The sequence below is a fragment of the Teleopsis dalmanni genome, chromosome 1 (genome assembly GCF_002237135.1).
Source record: "Teleopsis dalmanni isolate 2A chromosome 1, ASM223713v2, whole genome shotgun sequence".
Lineage (NCBI taxonomy): Eukaryota > Metazoa > Arthropoda > Insecta > Diptera > Diopsidae > Teleopsis > Teleopsis dalmanni.
Window position 1 is genome coordinate 217,761,803 of NC_051846.1, and position 8,146 is coordinate 217,769,948.

Below are 8,146 nucleotides of genomic sequence, written 5' to 3' on the forward strand. Positions count from 1 at the left end.
ACTCTGCGCAAATAATTTGTTTTTGTATATCAAATAGATATATTTAGTTTAGAAAATTATTGGTTTCAACATATTAAACTGGCCACAATCGAGCGCGATATGTCAGAGGAACTGAAGCGTTATAAAAAAAACTTATCGTGAAGAAAAGGAACGCTACGTTTAGCACACCTATGTTGGTCGAAAATCCAATTACTGTCGAACGCAGTAGAAAAGTACCCAATACCACCTTGGGATCAGAGGAACCACTTAGCCGTGAGACACAATTACGACGCCAGCATGCTGAATCTTGCGGTCAATCGTATAATAATAACAAGATCTATAAGGCAAAAATTAAATATCACAATAAATGTACTTCCGAGAAGTCCGAAAAAAATTGTACGAATATTGAAGCACTTCCTGAACGTCATTAGTCAAACAGAATCATATTTAATTCAAATTGGACTAAGTGAAACGGCAATAAGGCAATTACGAACTGGATATGATGTGGAGCGAATTTAGACGAACAATGGAAAAGCAGCTAATAATGCTTTATCTAATTAATATAAAATTATTTTTACCAAAACGCAATTGTGATTTAATATAATATATATTATATCTAATTTTATATATTTTGAAACATAATTAATAAACACAAAGCAAAATCATAGTCTTTCAATTTTTCCTGCAATCTAAATTACTAAAACAGTTTTATCAGAAACAAAATATTTTTCACTCTGTTATTAATGGATCAAGGTAATCAAGGTTCAATTAATTTTTGATTTTTACTTTTTTTGTTGATGATATATTCATTACGAACATTAATTTTGTCTTCACATTCATAATATACATATGTGGTTTTTTAACTATATTCTACTTCTATGGTGAGTGCTTGACTTTAATTATAATATCTATTAAATTTGTTTAAATAGTTTAAATAAATTGAATATTTAAATTTATGTAAAATTTTAAATTAATTTATAATTAATAAAAAAAAAATATATATATATGTATTATAACACATAAAATAAAATATTATACATATAAATATAAAATATTTATATGTATAATATATGTATATTAATAACACTTAATTTTGTTTAAAATTATATTATGATTTAGATATAGATATGAATATACGAGTATAACATAAATTTATTATTTATATAAAAAATATATAACTTTATATATAATATATAACTTTTGTATAGAATTCTGGCAACATCAATATTTATTGCACTATTTGGCCACAAATACTTGTTGTTGCATTATTTTTACAATTTTTTTGTAAAAAACGAAAAAAGAAGTAAACAAGTAAACATTAACGGCACAATCCTTACAAATAGACAAGTTTGGTTTTTGCTTTTTGTTTTTCTTATGTATTTGCGGTACTTCATTAATATTTTTTTATATTCTGCGTAAATAATTTGTTTTTGTATTTCGATTAGTATTATTGAATATAGACAATTATTAGTTCATAAACAATAAATAATTTATTTTATTTATATATATACTATTAAACATAATAGAATAATAAAATAAAAATATTAAATATTTTTCTATTTTTCCTACCTTCAACATTATTTTGCCGTCACCAAATGCTCGCACGTATAAGAAAATGCAGAATAATAATAATTAATAATTAAAACACTACACCATTCCATATTTGTTGCTAATAAATAATTTTCTTTATACATATTATTTATTTTTTTATAATTATTAATAAAACACCACAGAAACACAACCATAAAACTTGAACGCATCGCATAGCTGACTAATGAGCTTTGCTTTCATTTGAAAATTCTCAATGCAATCACATTAATAACGGCTTTGAAAGATCAGCCAAACTGACAAGAGCTAAAGCTTTGCTACTGCTCTTCGCAGGGTTGCATTTCTGTTTAAACTTTAAAGTTAAAAGAAAAGTTGCAGAATAAATAATTTCAAATGCTAAATAAAAGTCTTTTGTTAAAATTTTTTTGTCAATTCTAGAAAACAGCAGCAAAAAAATGAATTAAGGCTAATCATTATTATTATACTAATATCATTATTATAACCATAAATGCCACTGCTTAACAATCTTAACCTTATTCCGTAGTTCTAAAACAGTGCTTTGAGAAACCTAATTATACTTCTATATACTTTTATTTATTATTTAAAGGCTATATTGTAAACTTTTAAAATAAAAAACTGTTTATATGAATTTTATATATATTATTATTTATGTAATCCTTTTCTATATAAAATAGCAAAGTTTTTAAAATCATTTCATGAAGAAGTCATGATGGCAGAATGATTAAGTATTCCGCTTTGTTTTTTTTTTTTGTTCAAGGAAATAAACCCCTTTTTTATATATTTTACAAAACAGCTTTTTAAAATTATCCTTACATCAGCTGACACTTATTTAAAGTAAAATAAGATAAATTTATCTTTAGCTTAACCGAAGCTACAATACTCTGCACTCAAATTATTATGATATGAGTTTTTTAATACTTTTCCAGAAACTAATTGCTTAGTATGAAATATTGTTAATACTTTTACAGAAACTAATTTCTTAGTATGAAATATTGTCAATTAAGAGACTAAGTTTTTTTCAGTTATATATATATGAATATATATAATGATATATTAAATAAATTATATTCATATTATTTTTTGTTGATCAATCTCGTCCGTTTTCTACACAGATGCGTAAAAGATCCTAGGTTTCATACAATTAATTCTGATAGCTAGTGAATAAATACTTGTAGCAATACAAATCCAGTCTCTCTAGAATATACATTATGGGTTTTGAAATGTATCTGATAGTTTCTTTAGTAGAACACATTTTATACTTCAGTATATTTTACATATGCATGAAAAAAGTTTTTTTCTTTTTTACTTATGACAGGTAAACTATAACTGTCGATTAGATATTATATATATCTTATATAGATTTGGATATTAGTATAACTTACTTTAAAATATATTTAGTTGAGAGATTAATTTATTAGTATTAAAATAAAAATTAAAATTAATTACAAAGAGCCGGCATTATAGAGAAAAAAATTATTGATATAAAAATAACATATAAATACAAATAAAAATATTTATAATAATAAAATTATTTCAACAACAAAAATAATTAAAATTTAAAAATGTGATATTTGTTTGTTTTAAATAATTAAATGAATATAAAATATTTTAATGTTAATTTTTCTTGCCGATAGTGGCGTGTCTTTATGACGAAAGAAACTATTTAAAAGTTAGACGGGTTCAAATAACAAAGAAAGGACAACGACAAAAATTTTATTTTAATTTATTGAAAATTGTAATAAAATATTTTAAATTATTAAATATTAAATATGTTAATTAGAAGATTTATGTTCTGATCAATATTTGAAAACAAATTTAAAAATTTAATTATTCGACTATATCGCAATCTTGTACATACTTGAAGAATCTTGCGTGAATACTGGAATAGGACCAACGCTGCTTCTGTCAATAGAAAATATTTTGACTTCCTCTATAATTGAAATAAACAGATGTAATCAGTTTACAACTGTTGACAACAATCGTTATCATCCGTCAACTGAAGATACTGAATATCGCATGTTTAAAAGTAGTATATCAATTTTGATTTATTGTCTGATGTATAAAGTATACTGTCTTTGATTAAAAGAGCAAGCATTGATAATCATTTAAGTTCTAGTTTGATATACTGAAGCAACAACCCAGCAATAATCTTAAGGGAAATATAATATCATAATCAGAATTAAAGGATTTTAAAAAGTGGAAAGGCGTGTGTTATCTTTTATTACAATAATATATTATCGATTTACCAATCAAATTATTTTATTTTAAAATGTTCAATATATTATTTATTTGTCATTGTGTTGTTTATCAAAAAGAAATTTTTGTTCGATATATAACAACAGTGGAAATATGGATCCACCACTTCAATGCGAAGTTAAAACAGTAGTCAGCTTAGTGAACAGTCAATGCATCGAAGTTATTCCAAAGCGACGAAATGCATAACAGTTGGCTGGTAATATTATGGTATCGGATATTGTGTTGCGCTTGATATAATCCATCCACTACTTTGGAATAACAAAATCATCCATAGCGAATATTTAATAAAGTATTGGCATTTTAAGGGACAAGATCGTAAAAAATAGGCTTTAAATGAAGAAGAAAAATGTGCCTTTTTATTAAGGCAATGTACCGTGTAACAGTTCTTTAGTTATAAGGGTAAAATTTTATGAACTATAATTAGTATCGCTTGTGCAGCGATTGCATACGCCAGTTTTGACCCCTGGCGAGTACTACCTGATCTTGAAAAATATTCCAAGGAAAAAGATATTTGGGTTATGAAGAAGTTATCGCCCAAGCAAACGTTTAATTTGAGATAAATAATAAATCTCTCTATAAAATAAGTGAAATGAGTACATTGCCTTTTAAGGAAATTCTGTGTTGGTACCTACTTTAGTCTTTAAAATAATTAATAACACCATTAGTTTTTTTTTAATAAAAGAGTACTTCTCTTACTCTATAATTTTTATTATTTGAAAATTATTTGTCTTCTACAAAAATTTAGTTTTGTCTCCGACTCCGTTTTATACCAGACTCGTCTCTAAAACTTATCCTAAGACTTACAATAGATTACAATATGGTAGATAGCTTATATATAACAAATAATATATTCATCTTATTCTAACAATAGTTATTTAAATCTAACAATATTTTCTTAATTCTAATTGGCTATTTCTATGTGCTTCAAAACTCTTTATTTTTATATATTTCCTATTTATTAAAGACACATTACTTAAGACAAGAAATGCGTGGCGATCTATTGACATATTGTAATGTGTCTTTAAAAATGGAACCTCTGGACTTCTCAGTTAATTTTAAAACAAATAAACATATAGGTATTGTAATACTAACTTTTTGAATTAATATGTTTTACTGTAGTATTCATATCCATCATATTTGCGAGATTTGGACAGCGACTACTATGGTACCTGTTCACAGACTTTGAAAAATTTTCTAGAAAAAAAGATATTTGTGCAATGAAGAAGAAATCGCCAAAACAAACGCCCGTTTTGAGACCAAAAAAAAATTTTTAAGAGATATGAGGGATTGTTAGAGATGCGCTGGAACGATTGCATTGTTCTTGATGGAAACTCTCTCTGGATGGAATCGAATAAATTTTTCCCAAAAATATGTGTTTGTATGACTTAGCCTCGAGGTTTTATACGCAAAGCGCTGTATATAACTATATTGCTATAATTGATTATTTTGTTAGAATATTTCTAAGACAGTTTTAATGTTTCAATGTTACTTTCTTTTAAAACTTGAGCATTCTGAGATGTTTTATTTAAATTTCGACTACACAATTATGTATCTTAAGCATGTCATTCCCATGCTTGTATTTGTCTACATGTATTTGTTGCATGTAAACAAATCACTTGAGTTGCTTCTTGTGACAAAATATTTCGGATGTTTTTGCTTTGTTTACGTTAAATTAAGTTTAGTTATGTTGTGAGTCAAATTCTTCATTTGTATCTCTGTAACTTTCTAGTTACTGTCATGTGCGTACCCAGGGCCGAAATTAGGGGCTGATATACTTTTCTTGTAAACAGTATTAAATTTGTATTCAAAACAATGAACATTTTCAAATCTAGGGGGAGTGTTCCCCCCCCTGCCCCTACCAGTGTACGCCCATGGTTACTGTATGTGCAGTAGCTATGCGATGCATTTACTGGAGTCAAAAGTTGAATGCAAAATGCAACTACTTAGCAATGCAAGTACAAGAATTTCGTAGTCATGCAACATTATTATAGATAAACGATTTACGTGATATTGTCACAAGACAATGCATTCAGATTCTTGTTATAGTTGTTGTTGTTGTTGTAGCTGTAGCTGTTATTCTTGTCAGAAACTATAAAATATTTTCCGAAACATTAAATGCATTTGCAATGCAAGCAACATAAGCTGCAACAACATTATCGGCATCAGCAATAATGACAACAACATTGTCGGGGGAGCATACAGAAGTAGTTCGAGTTGTATCTGTGCTCAACTCTTATGGGAATGTCACTTTCGCAATGTCACCCGACAATCTGCTGATATCATCGTATGCTCTGAGTTCATGCCAGTTGCAAGTCTCATCTTCCTTAAGTTATTTTCCGCTGCACTGGAGTTGATAGAATTTCTTTATACCTAATATTGCAAGAGATTCAACAAAGTGACATTTTGAAGGTAAACCAGGGAAATGCACTCGAGCAAAACTTTCACAACAAAATGCCACGAAAATTTTCGTATTTCGTCTCAAAGCTTTTTTAATCAATCAAATTATAAATTGATTTAAGAAATAAGACTGAAATACAATGTCAGAGATTGCGAAATTATATTAAAAAATTTTTATATCATATTTTGAGGCAGAATTATTTATGTATGTATTTTTTTTTATTTAAGTGATTCTTTAAATATGAATACTTTTTAATAATTAACTGTTTTTGTATATGAATTCTTAAAAAAATATGAGTAATTATTATAAATAATGTGATTTAGCTGTTGCAGACCCGGTATGTTCGCCAGATTTGGGGTGGCATTCTTGGCCACACTAGCAGCAATAAGATTGACATTTTCCAGAAAATCGGAAAAGATAGGTTGCAATGGCAGATATCCCACCACTGCCTACAATTAGCGATAATTCTCTGTTTAGCTACTACATTCTTCCCAAAAAGCCTAAGAAATGAGATATCTAGCAAATTCCGTTGAATTTAGTTAATTTTACGAATTTATTGTCCTTACCGATGAACAATCTGAAAAAACTTTTAAAAAAGTAAAAGTTCTCTAAAAGTTTGTTTTGTCTGGAATTTGACTTACAGAAATAAAACAGTCACATAGAACAGTCTTTTTCCCGTAGAGTTCTTCTTCACCAATGAGTATTAAAAATAATACTCTGTTTCTTTGCAGGGGCATGATATCCATAGTTTATAACTACGAGCTCAAAAGCGCTTTAGCAGATTCTTCTATCGGTTATTAACATTAATGTTACTAGTTGATGCTATACTCGCCTAAACGATTGAGATATCTAGTAAATTCCGTTGAATATAGGTAATTTAACCAATTGTTTGTCCTAACCGTTTAACAATCTAACGAAACTTTCAAAAAGTTGTTCTATAAAAATTTATTTCTTCTGAAATTTGACTTCGAGGAATATGACAATCATAGAGAAAATGCTTAAATGTTTCTTCTTCCCGTTAGGTTCACCAATGAGTATAAAAAGTATATTCATAGTTTATAAGTACAACCTCAAATGCACTTCAGGAGATTCTTTTAAGGATAATAAGTATTACTGTTACTTACGGATGTGTTACATATAGCAAAGCCCCAAATACTACCATAAAGCAATTACAGATAGCACAAAACCTGGCTTTAAGAAGACTAAGTTTCCTTGGTATATTAGATCAACAGACATACATAGAGATCTTAGGATTGACTCAGTGAAAAAAATATATCAGAGACAGAGCTCTAAAATTATTCACTAAAGTTGATACGCTACTTAACCCCGCCCTAACAATCCTCAAGTCCACTTCTAGACTCTCAGGAAGATATGAGGTCCGTCATCAACTAAAAGACAAATAAATTATATGATTTTTTTAAGCCTAGTTAAAGTCTAGTTTGGGGTAGAGTTAAGCCCCCCAACCATTATAGAGTAAAAGTGCGTAATAGCACTAACTCAAGAAGAAGAAAAATAGATTAAAGTTTAGAATTATTTAAATAGATCAAATTACGCAAAGATGCTCCATGTTTAGGTATCAATTCGGATGAGGAATAGTCATCAGATACAAATATATCCGACGCAAGCTGGACATATCAAAGGCTGATGACCCTCCACAAACGACTTCAACCTGAATTGATGACAAGCAATGTTAGGTTAATTGTTGTTGGGATTATATGGAAATTATCTAATACTAACCATTTCACCTTGGTGCTATGACTAATTCGAGGTCGATCCTCTACTGCACACAACTCGACCGTTTTAAAGAAAAAGTCAATGAAAAGTTACCAGAATTGGCTAACAAAGAAGAAATTGTATTCTATCATAACAATACGAGAACAAACATATTTTTGATGTATGATTGGCAAGTTTTAATACATCCACCAAATAGTTCGAAATTATCAC